This window comes from Vidua macroura, chromosome 4, assembly GCF_024509145.1.
Source record: "Vidua macroura isolate BioBank_ID:100142 chromosome 4, ASM2450914v1, whole genome shotgun sequence".
Lineage (NCBI taxonomy): Eukaryota > Metazoa > Chordata > Aves > Passeriformes > Viduidae > Vidua > Vidua macroura.
This window is the reverse complement of record NC_071574.1, coordinates 25,353,621-25,377,316: the sequence shown is the minus strand read 5'-3', so window position 1 is coordinate 25,377,316 and position 23,696 is coordinate 25,353,621. Positions and strand designations below refer to the sequence as shown.

Here is a 23,696-nt window from a genome sequence, read left to right as displayed (position 1 = left end):
AGAATGATTTTTACATCTGATATCACTTCAGTCGCCAGTTTTCTTTCACACCCTCCTACGCTTTTTCTATGCCAGGCATTCCCAAAGGAAATGGGTTAGTTGGTGTAGGGCTGCAGAGGCTTTGCTGTGCTGCCAAAAGTGCTTTGGTACTTTGCAGGCAGAATCTCCAGGATCATCTGTCTAGGCTGCTCTCCCGGGATGCCTCCTTGGTCGTTCTGCAATTCCCTGTTTCTCCATCATTCTTCAAAAGGCAACTCACCTCTGTGCAGTCGAGTTCTAAAAATCCGTTGCCATTTTGAGGAATGGCCAAATTACTGTTGTCTTCAGCAAAACTCATCATCTGCTTAGGAAAGTTCAAGGGATGAGTATGTTGATTTAGAGGCATTGTGGCTTTACAAAACATGTTTTGCAGTTATGAAGAAATTAATAGCTGTCACAAGTGATGACTTGGCCAACAAAAAGGTCCAATTTCCTTAAATAAACTATGAGCAACAAAAATCTGTGATTGGCTCAATTCTGTGGTTTCCCTCAATATTTACTGAGGGAAAAGCATGAATTAAAAATGAAAATAATTTAGTGCTAAATGAAACTAAACTAAACTGTTTTCTTGGCAGATCAATGTGAACAGATTTAAAAAATGGCAAAAATTGAAGTGGCAAGTTAGTATTAGGAATTAGTAATTTTTCCTAAACACAAATAAGATATTGAATAGTATGTGAAATGTGAGGAAAGAAATGCTTCTTTAGTATTTTGGTACCCTACCACCTTAGAAACATTCCTACCATACCCTACCATTCCTTAGAAACAGAGGATGGGGTTGTCAAAGGCCTTCAGACTTACATTCTCAAGAACAGCTTAATGTGTATGCTATAGTTTACTATTAATGAGCAAAAATGTGGTATTTGAAATGTATTATGTTACAGAGAGGTAGATGTTTTGAAAAGTGTGTGGTAGCTATTCAAAAGTGGATGGCTGTCCCCCCTGCACAAGGTATAGTAACTGAATGGCTTGCTCCCATATTCCTTTACAGTGACATCCACTTCTTTGTGGCTTCTGACTTTTAGATGAGAAAGTTCTTTCATGTAGAGGGAAAAAAACCAAAACTCTTCTTTGAATGTCTGCTTTGGTAAAGTATTGGCTTTACTTGTCACCAGTGATAGGTGTTAAAAACTCAGGGGAATCATTTCGGATGATCAGCATCCCAGGACTCGTCCACATTTCTGGCTCTGTGACCAATGCATGGTATTTTTTAAAATTATTTTTATTTAATTTTATTTAGCTAAAAACCTTCTCTGCACCCACACTTGGAGTACTGTGCAGCAGAGTAACACAAGAAATGGCTTTTCTCCTGGATAACCAACAATTCCTTTTAGCTGAGAAACCTGCAGCCATGCATGAGCTTATGTTCTCTCCGTCTCACTTCCTCTTTTTAAAATTTAAATACCTTTCTTCTCTTATAGTGCCAAAAGAAAAATTCAGTCAGAGCAGAGTCTCCACACAAAATACAAGAGGTTTGCTGGAGTCTCCTACTGTGCAGGGAAGAAGCATCAGCTGATTGATCCGCCACGTCATTTTACTTCTCCCAAGATTTCACAGCCTTAAATGTCTTTTGTCTGTAAAGATCCTAAAGCAGGGGTAAATATGATTGAGGTTTTACACTGGAAGAGAGAAGAAAAAAGTAAGCTTTAACAGAAAGCTGTGTGTGTGTGAAGGAACCATTAGCTGGATTCATAGGTGTCATTTTTGGATTTGAGAACATACTAGCAATTCTGGAGGCCTGGGGGTGAGAGGATTTGCATGTCTTCCCCCTTCTTTCCGATGAGTCTCAATTTACCACGTTTATGTCCTTTTTATTTGGAAAATGCTTGCTGCTGTGTATGTTGCACATGTCATGCTGCATCCTTGCAGCCACGGTTCTTTGTGCTCGGCGTTTGCAGATGGATGGCTTTTTCCATCATATATCATGGCTGTGACAGCAGACTGATGATCTACAACTCCAAGTGCTGTAGCTCTGATGATGTGGCTGTGGCTGTAGTAATAATGTGGGCCCAGTCCTGGGACAGCAATGCTGCATGGGTTTTTTTTTAAGGTGAGGCAAAAGGCTTAAATCCCTTCTTGTTTCCTATCTATCTCCCTCCCTAAAGCTGTTTCAAGTCCCATATCAATGGGAAAAAAATAAAATTAATCTATCTTCCACAGAAATATCACTGGTATGAGAGAGCTCACTGATTCAGATGTGAGAGAGGATATCACAAAAGCAAGCTTTGTAAATACAGATTTGGGCAGAAATGCAAAGGAAAGCCTGACTTTCGGATCTCTTACCATGGCAGGTAAATATTGTCATATTGGAAACAGAACAAACTGTTCTTTTGTGTAGCTGCAGTTTGATTGACCCTTGCAGTTTTTCCATAGGCTCATATCTCTAGTGTTCATTAAAACTCCAGCTCCTGGAAGCCAGTGAGTTCCACATCTTCCCTAAGTAAATAAACATTATTTCTTCAAAAGGAAAAGTAAATTCTTCAAATTGTGACATCAGTTACTCATGGAGGTTCAGAAATAAAAAGGTCATAGAAAAAAAGCACATTTTATTATTACAATATTTCCTGGGTTTTAAACAATTCTGCTGATTTAGGTTTGAGTCATGATGCTTAATCGCTTGGGGGTAGCAATAAAACTGAATTTAAATCCTCACCTGGCACTGGCTCTCTGTCTCATTGTGGGCTGGCACCTGGTGGTGCCAAACTGGAAGCCAAACTCCTTTCTCTCCATCTCCCAAGTGCATTAACCTATTTTTAGCAGGCTGGATGGCCCCAGCTCTAGGTCTGCCTGTGTGCATACAGACCCCTGTCCCCACTGCTCTCCCTGCCAGCCAGGCTACATGTGCCTGTCAAAAACTCCACCTTCATCCATAGTTCAGAGAAGTGAAAGAAGACATATATTGACTTCAGCAAGGTTCAATTCAAACCCAAGCTTCATCCATCACATAAAAGTTGAGAGTACTGCCTGTGCACACTGATCGAAACAGTGCAATGTGCTTTTCTGTTTAGTTATTATTATTATTGTTTTATTTGTTATTATTTATGCTTTATAAAGCATAGATTTCAGCTAACGCTGAAAAAAAAAAAGTGGATTTTAAAAAGTGAGTTTTAAAAAGTGAATTAATAATTGATCTCTGAATCAGTAAAGTTATTTCATCTTCTCCCTGGGATATGAAACAAAAACTGCACTGGTAGATATATTTGCTAGTGTTAATCAAGTGACAACTGTTTGCAGAGGACCTTATGCACATGTGGCACTGAAAAGGAAAAATCATCTCTGATGATGTGGCACTGAAAAGGAAAGATCACAGGTGATCTGACCCCCAGCTCTGGCTGAAGGAGAGGGGAACTCCTGGCATGTCCTGTACACAAGCTCCTTCCTTTGGGAAGTTCCTGTCCTAATACCATAGCAGGAGTACAGAAAAGATAAAAGATGGAGTTTATTTGCCAATGAAGCAAATTGCATCTTGTGATAACTTACTTCAATAAACAGGGAGAGTTCACTGAACACCATTGCATTGGTTGCCTATGGTCAAGATGAAATCTGCTGTGTTGTGTGTCTGCTCCAGAGGAGTCAGATTTCTTCTGATCTATCTGGTTTACAGCCCCAAGGCTACCTCCCTGTTGCCCACAGCTGGTGCAGGTTAAGCCTTGTCCAAAATGTCCATGCACAGCCTCCGAGAGTAATTTGGGATGCATAGCAGCCATATTATTTCCATGTGTCATCTGAGGACTGGGCAGAAAGACTATAAACTTCCCAAGTCTGGCAACGGTCCCCAAGTGCATGGCACAGCCAGACATGAGGGGGACCAGCTGCAAGGCTGTCACTTTCCATCCTTGGTGAGAAAATGCAGTTGGGAACCAAGGACAGAGTGCTTGGCAATACCCATCAACACTGACCTTGCTGCAGCAAAAACTCTGCCCTATCACTGAGATACTCATGCCTGAATAGTTTCTAGCCTTCCCATGTAGTCTGTTCTTTCTGGTGTGCCTTGTTGTACCCATGAACCTTTCAGGAGAGAGGAGATCCCCAGTGGGTTATCCATGGTCTCTAGCCTGGCTACCAGAGGATTTCTTGGGTGGTTTCCCCACTGCCTCTGGGGGCCTGGTCACTCCTGGCATCTCTGCAGTGGTGGCCACTGTCTGTGTTTCTTTGGCAGATTGCTCCATTTCCTGTTTTATAGTGGTGAGTTTTCCTTAATCTTTGCCTACTGGACTTAAAATCCATTCCTTAACATTCTGTCCTCTCTGACTAATGAGAATTGGTCCCAGTCTTCTTTATAATGCCCTTTAACATGATTCTGGACAGTTATGTGTCCCCTCAGCCCTCTCTTCTGCATCCTGGACATGCCTTTCTCTCACAGGTCTTATTTTCCAAATCCTTTATCACCTCTGTTACTTTCCTGTGAGCTCTTTTGGATTATTCTTTAAAAATAAAATGCTCCCTGCAGCAAAGGCAGTGCTCTATTGCTGTGTGCCATTGCCTCTGTTGCTGAAGGAGAGCAGCATAAGCAGCATTACCATCTCACCTGGTTTTCCCACAGCTCTGCTATTAACCATTTTATTGCTGGGGCAGTTTGTCCAGCTGGCAGCTTGTTCCACATGCAGGTTCCTGTAGTGTTTGGCTGGCTGGGTGTTCAGCCAGGAGTCATATTTATGAGTTCCTGCAAGGCAGATACTGCTTTGCAGGCAGAGCCCAGTCCCTGCCTTCAGGCTTTGGAGAGCACTAGGGAAAGTATTGCAATCCAGGAAAAGCGCTGCCCCAAAGAGGCTCAAGGCAGCAGGTGGCTCCAGGAGCTGGTGGCCCTGATCCTGCAGGGGGGACGCTGGCCACATTGGATGCTAGCCAGGGCAAACCTGGCAGCTGTGCCAATGCCTCCCTGGCATGTCTCCAGGGTGGCAGGGCTGCAAGGCATGACAAAACTTTCTGCCTGTGGCTGCTGGCAGGGAAGTTGGCTCCAAAAAAAGCAGCGCCTGCAAGGAGAGTTCCCATGCTTCACAAAGCACTGCCACCCAGTCGCGGCCGTGATGCCCAGCAAAGCCCATCTCGGCTGCCTGGATGTTGTGTCTGTCAAAGAGCAGTGCTGCTGGCACCTCTCTCAGGGGCTTACTGGTGACCTCTGGATACCAGAGCAAAACAACACTCTTCCCAGAATTTTCTATTGCCATGCTACAGTGGCGCATTTCATTATTCCCTGTGCAGAACATTGACTTTGTTGACTCTCAGCATATTTCTTCAATTTATCTCCTAAACAGTATTGTTATACTTTAATCCTGCCCTCATTGATATTTGCATATCTTCCTTGGTTTGAAGGATACCTAAATGGGGGCTTGCTCTTAAAAACACAGACAGATTTGCATGTCTGAATATGCCAAGAGCTGCTAATGAAAAGACCATGAGCATGGGGGAATAAACTTGCCACCTGTGGAGTCTTGTTTGGCATCCTCATTCAGCCTAATAAAGAATCATTCATGTTTAATTGCTACATTTGATTGTTTAATTACAGTTATTTTACATGCCATCATGTAGTTTTGTCTTGGCTTGAGACACTATCTGCCACCTTACTCTTTTTAAATAGTGAATTATACTATAATAGAAAATTGTTTTGGTCAAATAATTAGAACTAGGCCTTTAAATTTAATCAGGATGTTTAAAAAAAATATGTTCATAAAATTCTTTCTGGTTGATGTTGTAGTATAGATTCAAATTCGGGGGGTTTTTTATGTGCAGCAGGAATTATATTAATAACTCTCTCAAATGCTCTCGCATGGCCACAATATGAGTAGTCTCATCTTCTCACTGAAGTTTTATCAAATTATGTTTACTTTGTTTAAATGCCAATTCATTTTAACCACTGCAAGATGCTTCTCTACAGGCTTAACTTGGCATAAAATTAGTTTATTGCAGGTTCACTTAGCTGGACAAAGTTCTGACTTCAAATCAATACAAATCTGTCTGAAACTTCAATAAGATGTTCTGCTTGCAAACCTGGTACCTGTATAACTAAATGAATGGAAAGAAAACCAGGAAAGCTCTTCTGCTTCTTCAGCTGTGCCTTTTTGATGCTCTCATCCTGTAATTAAACAGAAAGGAGGTACCTCCCATTGCAGAACCTCAGGGCAGACCCTTGCCTTGGTGGCTGGTGGGTTTCTTTCTGCAAGACAGCCTCCCTGAACTTTGTTGCCAGAGTTGATGACTTTTTTGGGTTAATGATGGACTCGTCCTGGGCAAACCTTCTTCATGCACTTCCCAAAGGCAGTCAGGAAACCACCTACCCCTGCCTTTCTCTTACCTTTGAATAGGATGAGCTCCATTTTAACTAATGTGCTTAAGGACTTCTTTCAGGAGCAAACACCTCCAGTTTATTTCTTTTGTTTCTGCAAACTGTACTGTGTTCCCCACAGGGCAGACATGACCAAATGGTGAGCAACCCCCAGCTCCCCTCTTTGCTATCCAAGCAGGGAGAGGTGCTACTACCCTGCCCTGAGCTCCTCAGGTTTTCTTTCTGATCTTGTGCCTTGGCACGTGTAGGCTACCTGCTCTCAGACCGCCATCCATCTTGCTGGTACATACACAGTTGTCCTTTTTGGTCTTTTTATGCTAAACTGCCTGGCATTTAGTCAGTCACCCCTCCCACTGGTCTCTGAAAAATTTCTGTAGAAGCACCTGAAGAGATGCCCAGGCTATTTGAAGGTCTATGTTTTCTATTACCTTCGTCTTGAACCTTATGCTCTTTCCAAATCTTCACCCCAGCAGCTGACATCCTCACACTTTCCAGACTCTCTTGCCTTGGGCAGCAGCATTCCTCTGTGTGGCACCATCTTGTGTGCCACAGAATGTAACCACACAGTGCTCCTCCCCTCTCACATTCAAAAATAAAAGACCAGGTGACTGCAAGTACCACACATTGTGTCTCGTTCACCAGACAGCAATTTCCTCAATGCTTAAACTCCCCTCTTGCACAAGTAAAGAAAAGTGGCTCTTTGTATGCCCAAGCAGCAGCAATGGCAAAGGCGGCACTGATCCCTCTTGGACTGAGCTACAATGAAACATGGCAGCTTGGGGAAAGCTGCCCATCACAGTACTCTGCCTTTTGATGCTTATGTCTCTTTATTTAAGGCACCAGTGTGAATTTTTTTTACCTTGGCCATTTCTATGTGACCAATATAGGCACAAGAGGAGGGAAGTTTCCCTTTTACCCTGCTTTTATTCCTGTTTTTCTGTTGCTTGAATCTGTCTTTGTGCTGGTTGCCCAGGTGCTATGCCCATCAAGAAGGGAGGCAACTTTCTCAGACTGGCCTTTGAATGTATTGCTTAATATGAGAAAACTTTAGAATGACAACATTGGTGCCCAGAACTTAGTGGAAAAAAAAAATGGAAAAGTCAACTATCAAAATGCATAAAGAATGAATAAATTCAAGGCACTGCACTGTCTGAGGGTTCTCCAGAAGAAAGAAAGAAAATAAATAAAAAGGAAGGTAAGGGAGCCAAAGAACTGCAGGATGGTTTACTGATAGTTGTTTACCTCCTTGGAGGCCCTAAGGGATTTCCCTTTGGACACATCTTGAGCTTGTTCCCAATAAATTCTTCCCCTACTTTTTTTCACCACTGTCTTGCCTTTCCCCTTCTCACCTCATACAGTTAAGAAATGATGAGCCACCTGAGTGCCTTTTTTCAGGATAATTTCAGCTACTTCTTTCTCAGTTAAGATTTTTGAAAAGATCAGGCTCATGTACTCAAATCAGTTTGAAGTGCTTCGCAAGGATGTGGCACAGGAATACTAAATCATTATTCAACATTTGACCAGACATGAAAATAATCCACATTTATAACTAGTTTCTTAAAATGGCCAGTGTAATTGCTGAAATACAGAATAAGAAGGTAGGAAACAACTGCTATTTCCACAGACAAGAAGCATCTTTACTGAGACAAAGCCACACTGAAACAGGCAATTTTCAGTTTTTTTCAGCAAGCTTTCTACATCCTTTCTTGCCTTTGCACACACAGAAAGCCAATTTTCCATGTCCCTACTACAGGCAAAATGGGGCAAGATTTTAAAGATACAGCTCTACTCCATTTGACTGCAGCAGACTAAAAGAAAAATGAAGTTCAGCACTTAACTGATCCCTCCGCAATATTTCAGAGTAAATTAAAAATCAAAATGTCAAGAGGTTCAATATGTCAGTGGGCCTTTTGACAGAGCAGCCACTTTGAAGCCTAAATGCGAAATGTGCTCTTTTTGAAAACTAAAACCAAATGTGTAAAGCTGCTGCTCTGTTTCAAAATTTGTGGCCTTCATCTTTGTATTTCTTTTGCACTAATATTAGCAAAATATTCTGGCTGCTGTTTTACTTATTCTCATAGCAGAAAGACTCCATTTCAAAGAACTGCTGTTTATTAGGATGGCCATTCTTCATTATCTGCATTAAGGTAAAATCTGGGAATCTCACAGTCTGCCTTCTTTCACTTTCACTATATTTACTGCCCACGATGTGTTTATCTTTGCCTGGCCATCAGCAAATCATTTTTTGCTTTGCCATCTCGGTTTGTATTTGTAGAACAGGAAAGATAATAAATGATAATACTTACCTTCTTCACAAAGATGTGGTGAAGATTAATTAGCTCTTGTTCATACAAAGATTGGCAATAGTGATCTGCAGGTTTGCAAAACCTGAAGTGATTGCTATCGCTGCTGTGCTTGACAAAGAAGCACAGTCAAGGACAGAAGCTAGTGCAACTGCAATCATTTACAGGACAGATGATATATGTGGCCTTGAAGAAAACTCCCCAAAAACATCTGCATCTGTACCTAAAACTGGAAGGAAATGCATATGAGGACATGCAGAAGTTGGGTTTGCAGCATGACGCTTGCAGGATAGCAACGTGGCAGCCCTATCCCTTTGCATCGCAACAAGAGCAGCATTACCGTCTAGTTGTAAGGTCTCCTTAGAGCCTGCTAGTGCAGTTAGCTGACACAAGCAAGGGTGTCTGGGTGTCATGAAGACATTTGCCATCCTGCAGAGCTCCCAGCCCCATCACTGAGGCCAAAGACATGGGGCTCAGCCCAGCATTAGGCTGGTGCTCTGCCCTGAGGCAGAATTTGGTGAAGCTCAGAACTTGCTCAGAACAATGCTGGGAGCAAAAAGCTGAATTTGAAGATGCTTCCTCCTGCCCAACAATCTGCTCCTCACCTGGCCACATGCCCTCTGCTCTCAGCCAGGCAGTGTGGGCTGACATGGACCTCACACTGGAACCCACCTCAAGCAAGGTGCTCCTTTGCCACTTTGACCATGGCAGTCCGTACTGGGTCTCCATTACCCAGCAGCTGGAACCCACTGCCCCTCACTGCAAACACTTCAGTCTGCTAGAAAAGACATGTGGGCAAGCAATCCAAATTGTACATTCAGTAACCTCCTGGAGTGCATTAAACTCCTCCCTCCTGAACTTTGCATTGGAGTCAGTGATGGACTCAACTTCTCCCACTCACAAACATCTTCCCTGCTGGTCTCTGCGTACATGTGCTGTGCTCTGGTAAACTAACACCTTTGTTGCTCAGCCTGCTGCATTAGTGAGATCTGGGCAGGCTGTCCAGTCAGCAGGTTGGGCTATTTTTATAGTGATGTATCTGCTGTGGAAAGCATTTTTCCCCACAGCTGCCCAATTGGTTCTCTAGGTGCTGTGGAGCACGGCAGGCTTTCAGTCTGAGCTTGCTGCAGAAGGGGCTGTCTCTCTACGAAGTGGCTGAAGGCCTTGTCCCCCCGTTCCCTACAGCTTTCCATAGGCTCCAGCTGTCACTTTTTGCTTTGCTCAGCTGTTCCTTGCCACCCTGATAACTGCCTCTGCCCTTCTGGGCCACTGCAGTACCTGTGGCAAGGAGACGTGTCCAAAATGCAATGAGATGATGCAAAAAATCTGGAATTCCCCCTAGTCAAAGTGTGGGCTGTGGCTGCTGATGGCAGTGACCAGCAGCTAGTGATGGCCAGGTTTAGGCACTGCAGGTTTCTGACAATCCCAGCAGATGGGATTTCTGTGGCTGAAGCTTCATTCCTTCCGCAGTCAAAGTGGCATAAGCCATCAGTTAGAGACAGCTGTGGAAGATGCTGGGCCTTGCATAACTGGTCACTGCTTTTGTCAAGTCATCTGGTGATACCTAGGTAAGTTTTGGAAGGTAATTTTTCTGATTTGCCTGAGATCAGAGCATTCTGTTCAGGAGAGGCGAATTTAGCAGACCATGTGTGAGATCTGGGATAATGATACCACAGTTACCAATGCTGACCAACAGGTCCCCAGAGCAGATGGCTGGCCCATCCTTGAACAACTGGGTATTACAGAGCCCCTCAAATCCCAAGACTTTGCTCTGTGCTTCTTTACTTACAGCCCTTACTGCATAGCTATGTCAGCAGTGCTCTTGGTCCTCTGTCAGCCCTGCACAGACTACAGCCACCTGAAAAAAAAAATGCAGCCAATACTGACTGGTTAGCAATTCCTTCCAGATGGTAACAAAAGCAGCACTGATAAAACTTCCATGTTCTGTAAATACATAATTCCTAGCAAGGTTTTTTCAACAGCAGAGATTCAGTTACTATGGTGGACTTGAGGTCAAACTCTACAGGTTAGATTCTGCAAAGCCAAAAAATTCAAGCTGTGGGATTTTACCTCCATTTAGTGGTGTGGGCTGAAAAGAGGGATGTATTTTGGGCAATTTGCATTGTAAAGTATATGCAAGTGGCAGTGCAATATGTTATTACTGAGATTAGAATTTACACTTATACCCCAATTTGAGATTGTATTTGTTTGAGAAGTGATGGTACCCTGGAAAAAAATGCTAAACATCTGCTAATTTAATATAGACTGTGTCCAGTAAATAGCCTTTTGGTTTCCTATTTCCAACTAAGATTCATTTTCTGATCAAAGAAAATTTGATCAGAACTGCATAGACAGCGCAATAGCAGTGATATTACATGGCTTGAGGATATGTGTTGTACCTTTGAATCTCTACAGGAAAGGCAGCCAGGAGGGGATGATGATGGCTTCTGGTAGAAGCTCTGCAAGAAATAATAACTCCTCTTTGGTTTTGGAAAGGAGTTATTTTTAAGTATTTCTTTCCTGCTGTCAATCAGAGAAATCCTTTCCTCACTTTGAAAGCACAGACAGTTTTATGCCTGTAAAACTCTTGGGATGCCTTGGTTGAACCCTGTGCTAGTTACAATTATTACTATTTTGGTTTCTTTTGTAAGGTCCAATAGGGATGAACAGTACCACACCATCATTTTGGTGTTAACAAGATTAATCTCCATTCTCCCATGTTTCTGCCAAAGGATAGTCTCCTTTTCCTTCCCCTCCCACTTTCACCTATTCCTGATAGATCAGCTTTTGCCATCACAGGTAGCATCCCACCCACACAAGTTCTGAGTGGTTTCTGGTTAGCCTTTACCAGTCATTTTACAGTATTGCCTTCCTCGCTCTTCTACTACCATACATTAAATATTCACTGCTCCACAATGCTTGTTAACTCCATGGTTTGCTACTAATATCTGTGTCTGAATGGAGATATCTTACTCTGAGTATTCCCAGTACCATCTGCTGCCTTTCTTTATTTCCATTTCTAGAAAGGGTTTTTTTGCTGATATCTGAGAAGCAGGGGAGGAATCTGGACACGGTTGACATAAATCCCAGAAAACATTTGTCTGTTTGTCTTGTGCACTAATTAGCGCAGACTTGGTCAAAAGCATTCTGGACTTTTAAAATTTTTTTTACTCATTTCTATAGCATCTATCACCATGACAGCAATGTGCTTCAATGGCAGGAAATTAAAACACATAATGCAGGCAGCTAATCAAATGCAGAAGCAAACAGAAGAATTTTGCACAGAGTCCTCAGTGTCACTACGGTCCTGCTTTGACAGACAGTTTCTCTTTCTGCAGGGGAAAAAAAAGATGTTTTGTTTGTTTCAAATCCCCTTTTCCCTTGCAAGCGTAAACATGAAATTATCTTCTTCTGTTGGGATGTCTTATTTATTGTCCTGCTAGTGACTGCTAAAGTAGATGATGTTTAATTATTTGGAGGTTTTCATTCATGGCTTGGACAGTTCAGCATGGGGATTATGGGAGGACTGGTGCAGACTGACCTGTGCTCTTGAGGTGCAGCCTAGTCTTAGTAGGTCAGTGCCCCCATGGCCAGACTCTGCCCCCCCACAGCTTCCCAGGCTCCGCCAGATCTCCCTTCCATGCTGTGTCAACAGCATCTTGATTCATCTTGATTCGCTTTGTCCTCTGGGGCTGTGCTGGAGTTAGGAGGTCTCTGCACATGGGCAAGGGGCACAATGCCATCTCAAGGCTCCTGGGGTGCAGTACACTTCTCTGGCAGGAGCAGGTGGAAGGGCAGCTGTCCAGCTTGTTCCCATGCACCAGGCTGCCTGCTCGGTCAGGCAGCAGGGCTGGTAAGAGGTTTCAGCAGCCAGGAAAACCTGCTGAGCAGAGAAGCTAAACCTGCCCAGTTAAAGGGGGATGCCAAGCTGGCAAGGCTGTGCTTTATTGCTGCCTTTGGGGCAGCAGGCACCAGCAGGGAAGGACTGGAAGCTTGTTTTGCTGGATAGGAGTCACTGAGCTGGTGAGCTCTTAAGATTAAATAATTCACTTGATGAGGAAGGACTGAGGGACTGAACCAGGACAAAAACAGGAGGGTTGTTGCAACGGGACCCAATTGAATGGATGGATGATTGGCACACCTTGTGGGGTGGGGTGAGGACAGGTGCAAGGAAAAGCCCAATAGGTAAACAATTCCATGCAAATCTCTCAAGTCTTGGGAAAATGGGGTCTTTTTTCAGGATCCAAACTAGATCTTTTGTCTGAGCTTCATTAAGCTTTTTTATTTTAGCAGTGTTTGAACACAAGTGTTATTGTAGTTCACAGCCTCTCATGATTTTTCTCTGCTTCTCCCTTTCCAGGCTGCAGCCAATTCATGACTCTGCATGTTGCAACCCTTTGCCATGGGCATCGTTCACATGCAAACCTAAATCCTTCCAACCCAAGCTTGTGGCACCAATGAGTCCGGAATCATCAGCTCAGGTGGTTAATGGCAACATGTGAGTAGCAGAATTAGGGATAAAACTCTGCTCATCTGATGTTCTTCATTCTGGATGTTGGGCTGTGTAGTGTGATGCTCACCTCTCTCTTCAGCACATGAGGTTTTCCTGGTGCAAAGTAGCTAGCCTGTAGTTAGGGCATATGTTTATGACTACCTACATGCTGGGGTGAGAAGCACAGTCATGTTATGGGAGTAGTGTTTTGGGCTTCGGGTGATCAGATAATGGCCACACTTAAAATTATTGTTTAAAAAAGAAGCTTTTTAAGAAAAACATGAAAAAGAATGTATTTCAAGTAAGTGTAACATGGTTTATTTGTAGTAACAAATAAAATTATTTTGGGCTGGTTTTAACTTTGACAGGAAACCTTTGAGCTGTTCACATTAGGTATTGCATGTGTCAATCACAGCCTGGCTGCTAGGGGAGACTTCAATTTGAACTCTGCTCACTTCTCTTTTACACTTCCATCAAATCATCATCTATACTGGAGTTTACAGATGATTTATTTTGGGGGTAACAGAATTTTACCAAATCCAATATTTGTATTATTCCCCTTGCACCTAAATTAGTTTTTATTGTATTCTTTTGAGTCAAAAGTTCAAACAGCTACCAAACCTACAAAGGAGCATCCTAATGGAAAGCTTTTCTAATAAAATTTCTTTAGTGTTAAAAATTGAAATGTATTTTTTTTCTTGACCAGCACAGATATAATGTCTGCCACATTATTTGCATGTATCATGCAAAGCTTGAGTTCTTCCCTGAACCCAGTTTTTTTGTTTTGCTCCTGCAAGCTAAGTCTGGATTTCATGGAGCTATTGAGAAACTCATCTCTTAAATCCACATACTAGCATTAGCAGTCTAACTTACCTCAAAATAATTACCTTGCTTCTACCTCAGGTTGTAAACTTGGGTGTGTTGTTAAACAGCTGTTGGGTTTCATTGTTCAAATTAACAGAATGATGCAATGTGCACAGCAATCAGGTCTTTTCCCCGGTGTGAGATGCTCCACAAATCTAAGAGACTCATTATTTGCTCATCCATTCAGATATATATAGAAGAAAATAATTTACCATACTAATGAATACATTAGTCTCTTTTTTACTTCTCCATCCAGCTTTTTTGAGTTATTTACTTGATACTAATTACTGGAAAACACTCATGATTTTGTGGAGCTGTTTTACCCAAGTAGCATTATTTCCTGCTGTAAAGGGCACATCAAGGTTAAATACCAAATGCCACTTGATTGATTTTTGCAGAGATTTTGGGCATACGGAGCCACGAAAGTGCCTGAGGCCATCATCAGCTCCTCTTGGCATCTATAACCAGGAGGAGTGAGCTGATTGTCTTTCCTTTCCATAGGCCTGTGTTTGAGTAGGAACTCTCCAAACTATTTTATGCAATAATGTCTTGGTGAAACTTTCATTTTGTGTACATAGCCAGACAGTGTCTCCTTGCTTTGAAAACTGATTTTATATCATAGCATTTTTCTCTTGTCTCTGTTTCATATTTCAAGTGTCAGTCTAGAGGCTGCTGTTTTAGAGTTTTTTCTTTTCTTTGCATGCTTGCTTTAAAACAATTTGTGGATATTGAGTATTAGGTGGTTTAAATGGCTAAAAACAGAGTACATTGATGTAGATTAAACAGAAATGGATTTGAGACTGCAGCAACCATGGTAGCTTCACATGCTAACATTGGAAGGTATCATAGTTTCTGAAGCAGCCAATGTTAGCACCCGAGTAGTACTCACTATCGGTCAGGTCCAGACTAAATTCTGCTTTAGTTTTCTTCTTCATTCTCTTGGCTGCAGATATGTACAATTTTCTGTTCTTGGAAACAAATCAAAGTTTGTCTTCCACTTATCCGAGGAGAATAGCTTTATGAACCCTACAGTAAACCTGTATGAACATAATCACACAGCACTTTTTAAAAATTAAAGCAATCCCCAAAAGCTTTTTGCTTCATAGGGAATGGGTGGAGCTCACAAGTGCCTACTAAGGGTAATGGGCTCTAAATTTCATCTCTATTCTTTGATCCACAGGGGCAATTCTTCTCAACCTGATCCCAAACTCTGCAGCAAACTGTTGTATTTCAAAGCCCTTGGGAGAGTATTTCATGGAATGGAGATTAGAAAGCAAGAACTGAAAACTGGAAAGTGCTTCGTGGTGTCTCTTTAACAGCTTAGGATTGATTCATTTTAGCATTTGTGTCTGGGTTGTATTCACTGCTGCCTCATAGATCAATGGCACGACGAAGTCCCAGCTCTTGTTGATGCAGCATATGGGAATGGGATCCATTATCTTTAGTTCCCAAGACTATAAAACATCTAATAAACTCAGCAGCCAGAGTGCCAGATTTGTGCAGCACTGCCAGCTGCTCTAGCCTTGTTGTCTATTAAGCTATGTTTTTGGTTTCATTATTGATGGAGAATGCTGATTGTCAAGCAAATTATGTCACTTGCAGATTTGAGGCACTTCACCAATGCATCAATGATATTGGAGGGTTGAACAAGGTTAAAGGTAAGGGAAAACAAGTCAGAAAAGAGTCCCTATCACTTATAGGGTGAATTCATGGTTCACCTGGCTTCTCCTTTGGAAACTAGGAGGCCTCCAAAGTTGTGCCTGTGAGAATTTTAAATTAATGCTTGCTGCAGCAGAGGGGGTGAAATAAAAATTGTGCATATTAGAGCAAGAAGGCGACCCAGCTGTGAGAGACTAGAGCGCATAGCAGCCGCCACTTGGAATCCCATTCACCCTAGTGCTCTCCTTCCCCATCCAAGTCCTGCCTCCTTCTTTCTCTTCTGCCAGCCATGATCTGGAGCAGAAAACAGGAGAAACACTCAGTTCACCACTAATTAAAAAATATTTGCTCATTATCCCATAAGCCTCTTTCTCCCATTTAGCTTCTTTCTCCCATGTCACCATGCCTTGTAAAGTGATTTCAGCTGCTGTGCCTTCTCTTGCAGGGAGGAAGGGAAGGAGGGACGGATTCATGCTGAAATGAGAAATCAATTTAAATTCACATGGGCACAGTCAATCCTTAATCAAATCAGCAAACTCAGGCTGGCTGCAGGAATCTGAGTAGGAAGTTCAAATATCTCAGTCCCAAATGTTCATTCTCTATCACAGAACTCACGTCAGGGTGTCCCTGAGCATTAATCTGCTGCTCCAGCACTTTTCTCAGTCTTTTCCCTAGCTACATTATAATTTGTTCCCTAGCTTACATTATAATTTGTCTCTCCCCTATTTTTCACACTCACCATTCTGTAGCGCTTGCTATATCTTTAGAATAAATTCCACAGTCACTCTAAAAATGGTGCAAAACATGATATTGCACATGAACATTACTATGGTGGGCTGGGGGAACAGCTTCCTACTCTGCTTTTCTTGCTCCCTGTGCATTGTCACTAGGGGCATGTTGCAGTTCCTGACAGAATTAGTTTTCATTGCTTTCTTTACTCCTCTAGGACATGGAGATCAAGCATAGCTAGGCAACATTTTCAGTCTCTAGTGTCTTTAGTTTAGGCACTTCAAAATCAGCAGCAGACACTCAATTGGAACTTAATACAAGCCAGCATCCACAGCTTCCATTTAATCCACTGACTATGGATGCCTTTGATCATTGTCTAGATATTATTTCTTGAAAAGAGAATCCTGTATCCCACAGGCAGGATCAGTTACTGTATCTTGGATATCTTGGACAAGGGAAACCAAAAGTTGTCGTATTAATGCTAGCATAAAAGCAGAAGGAAATGTTCCTTTGAGTCTTACCTGGGCTAAGGTCTGTAGGAGTGGTGATTAGAGCAGCTATCACACAAGCTGGCAGGGAGGCTGTTCTTGGCTTGCAAGTCTGCTGTCACTGCCCAATGCCCACTGGCTCCTGACAGCCTTCCTAGGGCATTTCCAAAGCCTCAGTCTTTGCCATCAAGAGCTGCAGCACTGGGAAAAACCTGCTAAACGCTGTTGTGTTCCTGCCAATGATTCTGCAAGGAGCAGAAAGAAAGAAGCTTGTGAGCCAGGAATTTCTTTTAAGGAATGCAGATCAGAGGTTTTGTGCAAACTACTCTCTTCAATTATTTAATACTTCCTGTAATTACTGAGTACTTTAAAATATTCTGGGGAATAATTTCTGGGCCCTTCTGTTGCTCCCTTCTGAGACAAAAGGTCTCAGCCATTAGAAATGCTAAAGGATGACTTTCATAAAAATGAGGGACATAGCAATGGTTTGTTTGACAAAAACATGAATTCTGCTTGAAGTGCAGCTGTATGTCCTGATCAGAAGACAATAAGAGGTGGAGGATTCGTTACTTCCATTGATACCTTGATCACAGCTTTAGACCCTTCTTCTTAAAAATGTATTCTTACCATGTCAATTTGTCTTCCCTGAGATTCCAGTTACTCGGTCTTGTTACCTCTCATGCTAAAACCCAGAATGGGTTTTGCAAAGGTAATAGCACATTGTAATCAAGTCACCTTTCAATCTTTTTTTTTTTTTTTTTTAGATAGGCTAAACAGGTTGTGCTCCTTTTTTTACTCTAGAGCACTTTCTTCAGCTCTTAAACCATTTTTGTGGCACTTGCTGTGGTGTTTTTTTTTTTTTTTTCTGTGCAGCCACCAATTTTGCTACACCCTTATTAAAAAAAGATAAATTCTGGAGCTGAGCACTATCAGGAACTGGTCTCATCTCAACTATATACAATCTAAGAAGCCCATGCCTGAATCTGCTCACGTTCTTTTTATATAGAAATTATTTTACCTCCTTTTAGTGCAGCTTTGCCCTCACAACCCATGTTCAGCTGCTTCTCCATTATGACCTTAAAGCCTTTGCTGTTATTGTGGGATTACCCTGATAGCCCATTTCCAGGAGTGGCTTCCACTCTGCATCCTTACCCTTTACACAGGCCTGTATTTAGATACAATTTGTTTGAGTGAGCCTACCTTACCAAATGTTGCACCATCTTCTACGTGATTCACAGTTTCTCTGAAGCACTTTTTTTCACTATCACCAAATACAGGATGCTGATCTAGTGCCTCTTGTTCTGGCTCCACAGCAGATCTGCTCTGGGAAGGGACTGTTGTCTGTGGGAAATCAGAGAGTGAATCCTCAGGGCCTGTGGCTTTCAGCCAATAAAATGGGGAAAAATTTACTCCTCGGCTTCATCAGCATATTTGGTGCTGTTTACCCCCTTTAGGCAGACCTGTTGCTACCTGTCACATCATTTAGGTGCATCTTGGGTAGAAAATGTTTTCGATGTCTTGGTCACTTCTGACTTGTAGTGGAAACATCTCGGTTTGAATCCTACTAAAAACACCTCACTTCTTCATTTAATGCAATTTTTACTGGTATTGTAGAGTGCTTATTTTTTAACTACCTTGCTGTTCAGTATTAAGTGAAGCACCTGACAAGGAAAGGAAGATTGTTGTATCACCAAATCCATCATCAAAAAGAGGAATACTTTTTGAGACAGGATTTCTATTTGTAAGAATGCTGACTGATATAAATTATAATTTAAAATCTGTGTCAGCATTTCCATTTGGCATAAGAATTATGCCAGACATCACCTTCAGCAGTAAGAAAAATGCAATGCAATCTCCATGTTAGCTCTCCAGTGGTTGCTCAGGTGTTATCCACAACCATACGTGGGTGTTGGCCTGTGACAGAAATGGAAGGTATTGCCCTCCCTGTTAGAATCCCTTGATTTTCCAATTGGGTTTGCATGCTCAGGCCTTTGCTTTGCTGCTCAACTCCACTTTATGAGCATGGCAGGATGATTTATTAGGGACTTCAAGAGGGAGACACAAGGGTCACAAGCCTGGGGTAGGGCTGGCCAAGCCCCCTCCCCGTCTGCTCTGAAGCCACGAAGCCGCAATTTGTACAACACATGGTGGTGGTGCAGGAAGGCACTCACCCATTAAAATGCTTTCAGTGCTTGTCCCTGTGACTTAAATACAGGCTTTTCATTTTCCAGGCAAGGGGTTTAGAGATGTCCCTCTCTTCCTCTGTTGGTTTGGTTTGGTTTTTCCTCCTTTGTGCATTGTTATTCCTTACATTTCTTAAAGCTCCACAAATTGTAAGCTTACAGTGAAGGCATGCTGGTAAATGATTTATAGAGGGTCCTACAAATCATGTCATAGAGAGTGCAACCCCTTCCCCCACAGCAACAGTCATCATTTCAGAGCAGCACAGTCTTCAAGGGAGCTAAGCTGTCCTTTCCCTGCTGAGATTTAGGAAGCCAAACAGTAAAATGCTGCTAGAAGTGAGAATAAACAAGCCACAATAACAACCTGGCATTTAAATTTCAGCAGGGTTTAAGGTGGCCTCAGAGAAGCTCTTGGTTATCACTGGGATTCTATTATATCACTGGGATTCTATATATAATATTCTATTATATTCTATTCTAACCTATCTGTAGGTTGTTTTACTGTTTTTACGGATACATAAATATATAAATCCCCAATATGGATATATATCAGCAAGGAGTTAAAATTACTTCAAGGATTAAAAGGCAAGCAGAAATTTCTACCAGTTAAATAAACTGCAAAAATCCTCATTTTTAATTGTGGTCTTGGCTATATCCACCCAGTCAAACCTCAGAATGGTTGGAGCAGACCTGAGAGAACAGTTTGGCTCTGTGATACCAACCTCAAGACTTTTCAGCCAGAGAGCTCTCAGCATCACTCCACAAAGACATCATATATGAGGCCCCAAAGGCCATGTGGCAATGCCCACGGGTACAAAAAATGTTTAAAAAACCCCTCAACCCCCTGGCTCCCAAACATGGAGAAAGAATGCTCTTATCCCGCTGCCCCCTTCAACAGCTGGTGCAGCTCCCAGGCATCTACATGTGCTTTGGTAGAGGCCATCAGTGTAGGAAGGTTGAGGATCCAGCTTGATCTTCTCTGGCTCTAGAGTGTGGTGAATATTAAGAGCTTGTAAAATTGCCTCTGCTGCTATCCCCTTTCCTTTGTTCTCTGTGTTGATGACAAAATCACAGAATAATTCAGGCTGGGAGGTACTCAAGGATCATGTAGGGCAACACCTGCACAAAGCAGCACCAATTAAATGAGGCTGTGCCTAGCCTCGTCCATATGGAGTCCTTACACTGCTGAGGATGGAAACCACAGGTTCTGTGGGCTCTTGATCCAGTGTTTTGACTTCCCTTCCTGTGGGGAAAAAAAAAATTCAAATATCTAATTCAAATTTCCTGCATACCAAATTGTATCAATTGTTGCTTCTCTTACCCCCCTGTACCTCTCAGAAGAGTCCAGTTCAGACTTTATTTTGGCCAACTTCAGAAAGTGCTCCAGGTAAAAAAAAGCAAAGACCCATACCTTGACAGCTCTGTTGATTTTAGGGCTCTCAAAGTGTTAATGCAATAAAGCCTCACAAGGAAACCAGTTCTGGTGCCTAGAAAGGAACAATTTTTGTGCACTGAAACGACTGGATTAACATTGTGATTTAGACAAAATATTTTACCAAGGCAGTTGCCAAACAGTAGAAATGAAAGGGTTTTTTTTGTTTTTTTACTAAATTAAAAGTTCCTCTGGAGCGGGGAGAGTGAATGTTTGTCACCAAGCTCTGCCCTCTTTAAAAAATCAGAACATTGCTGAGCTACAAACTAATGTCTTAGCAAGATGCACAATCTCCCTAATGGAAAAGTGAATTCTAGCCACTGTGATGCTCCATCTGATGAGGATACTTAGCTGTGATGGTGTGGAATAAAGTGCTTTATTATACTACAGTGAACCACACTGCTAGTGCTGGGGATATGGTTAATGCAAGTACAGAGAAATTACACAGTGTCTGTTTTGACTTTGTGATTTCCTCTAATGGACACACAGCCTCCAGGCCAAGCGCTTGGAGAGTTTTGGGTCATGCCATTTTCTCCAATTATTAGCTACGCTTTTCTTCCAAAGTACCTGGTGGCAGTGGCTCATTCACAAACCCAGCATTTGCAGCAAGGAATTCAAGGGGCTTGCCTCCCCCATCCAGAATCCTTCATTTCAATCCCATTTTCCTTTAATGACACATTAGCCATTTTAACACATTAACTGATGTCACCTGCAAATGCAGGAAACAGCAAAGTCAACACCTCCCGGCACGGGATTGCCTCTGGGTTTTGTTAGCTCAGCGTTCATCCTCCAGCCGTGGCTCCTTTTCCCTGGTTAAGGTCCTCCTCAGCTCCTTGTGCAGACGCTTTGCCAGTGAATGCAGGGCATGGTGCCGCGGAGGGCAGGGCAGCACGGGCAGGGCCAGGCTGCTCCTGCTTTCCCCGTGTCAAAGGCTGCTGCGGGAGGAGCGGGAGGGGCAAATTCCCCAGGGAAGCACACAGCGCAGCCCCATGCATTCAATTACAGGGCCCTTGAATGGCAGTTTATAAGAAAGCCTTGCTGTTTCTGTACTGCTGATGCTGGCTTGGGGTTGGTGTGCCTTTTTGCTTGTTTTTGCAGTGGGACTGCCTGGGACAAAGGTATCTGAGGGAGCAGAGGGACTGTCAGGGGTAAAGTCTTGGATTCCAGTTATACACCTGTGCATTTTACACATTGAATAAGAGGGGTTAATCTAAATATTCAACATACATTCGTATATACATATGCACATACCCATAGAAAGGGACTGCTTTGCGCCACAGCCCCTCCTCCTGCTACGTTGAAAACCCACTGAAGGCCCAGACAGAGTACAATGCTATACTTCACCATTTAAATCTCTCCTCCTGTCAATCCACAGTCTGTTTGTTTTCCCCACCCTTACTGCACCTGGCTTGTTATGTGGAGCTGAGTTATTGCAACAGTCTGACTTCAAATCTGTCTTGGTTTTGTCCAGGCAATGAGGAAATGCATGCAAAAATAGTGTCCTAGGAAAACTGACCATGGAAAATTCAGCTTAAGGAGCATTAAAAGAATTTACCGCTGTCACATGGAAACCAACAGGAGAAATTACATCTCCCACAGCAAGCTCCTTCTGGAGGCATTTCCATTCTGGTGAAGGGAAGGAGTGTCCACCCGAGTGAGACCACCTCAGAAGCCAGGAGCTCCCTGCAGCATGTGGCCATCCTTGCCCATCCATCCAGCCTTTGCTGAGCTCACTTGAGCGCTGTGGAAATTCAGTTGAGGCAATCCAGCTTTGGGAGGAAAGTCAGCAGCTGCTCTTTGCTAGCAGCTGTCATCTCCCAGCTGGTGTGAGGGACATTTCCCTGGAAGGCAGGGTGTTTTGCCCTGATCCCACCCCTGTGTCTCCTGCAGCCACAAGCACTCTGCCTCCAGGGCTTTCTCAGTGTCCCCTCTGTCTCCTGGTAGTTTTCTGGTTGTTGCCCTTTGTCAGGCAGAACACAGGATTCACACTCCTCATTGACCCAGAGAAGGTCTCAGGGGGCTATTTTGTCTTCTTTCATCCAGGCACTTCTGTTCCCTAGCTCCCAGCCCAAAACTCAAGGGTAAACCAACGCTCAGGAACACTGCCCTTGAGAACTGCCTGAGAGACCTGATCTGGCCTGCTCTGTGTTGGCAAGGGGTCTGGGCAGGATGGTGGGCAGGCAGCCTCTGCCAGCTGCAGCCTCTCATGGCTGTGTCCATGCTCTTTGAGCTGAGGTGGGGGGAAGACAGATTGGTATTCCTACAAGGGTTTTTTTGGCAGGGTTTTCCTAAGAAGGTTATTCCGGTATGCATGGTTCTGGGACTGTGCATTTGCTCCTTGCAGAGCTGGCCAGGGGCAGAGAGTGGTACACAGCCCTGAACACTTACTGCTCCCTCTGGCTGGCATATATAGGTACCCTGAAGACTTGACAAGTTTGGATGCAGGCATCTTTTCCTGCTCCCCATTTCCCCAAAATCAGTCTTTGCAATTTTCATTTTGACTTTTTTCAGTCTCGAGCTCTTTTTCTAGCTTTACGTCATGCTTTCCATTTTGGAGATGTCAGATGATCTGTGATAAACTGACAGTATGTGCAGGAGCAGTGAGGAGATGAGGTCCATTTTAATGAGACTAACTCTACTGGGGAGTGAAAACAGTGCCTCAACAAGCCTCTAGATCTTGTTTCTCTTTGCAAAGTGTCTTAATGGCACAAAAGGATTTTTATACAAGTAAGGAAAGGCAATTCCCAAAACAGATTTTTTTCAGTAGCCATTGAAATGGAAAGTTACCACAGAGATTTGCATGCTCCCCTTTAAGAGGTAAGCACAATCAGAAATCAGTACTCTCTTGGCTCCTGCAAACAGCCTGAAATATTTCTGAATAAACAGTGTGTTTGCTTGGGGTTCATTTACCCAGCAGATCCTGCATGCACTCTCCATTTCCTCTGTAGTCATCTGTAAGAGTCTGAACCACCAAACGCAGGGGGGTGAGAAGGGAGCAAAAAGAGATAGAGCCAGTGAGGGAGGACTAAACAGTGGCTGGACTTCAGTAAACAGAACACCAGTAATAAATACAGAATTAAATTCTCAATATTATCATGCCGGTTCCCTGACTTAGTTACTGTGCTTTTACTATCTCTTGAGAAGGCTATTGGTACAAACCCTGCCCACTGGCACTGAGATTTAATCCCATGAGCACTCCTCTGGTGGCAAGGGCAGAGTTTGGA

At 43.0% G+C, this 23,696-nt stretch overlaps 2 long non-coding RNA genes across 2 annotated transcripts; both read right to left on the bottom strand.

The window, feature by feature from the left end:
* Positions 1–5,789: 5,789 nt before the first annotated feature.
* On the bottom strand, positions 5,790–15,612 carry LOC128806322 (uncharacterized). Its single transcript, XR_008436785.1, has 4 exons — positions 14,871–15,612; positions 10,415–10,483; positions 8,629–8,854; positions 5,790–6,112 (listed from the first exon to the last, which is right to left on the bottom strand). It is a non-coding gene; the product is annotated as an uncharacterized LOC128806322 (long non-coding RNA).
* A 4,336-nt stretch (positions 15,613–19,948) lies between these two features.
* On the bottom strand, positions 19,949–20,513 carry LOC128805939 (uncharacterized). Its single transcript, XR_008436659.1, has 3 exons — positions 20,452–20,513; positions 20,222–20,283; positions 19,949–20,091 (listed from the first exon to the last, which is right to left on the bottom strand). It is a non-coding gene; the product is annotated as an uncharacterized LOC128805939 (long non-coding RNA).
* Positions 20,514–23,696: the final 3,183 nt, after the last annotated feature.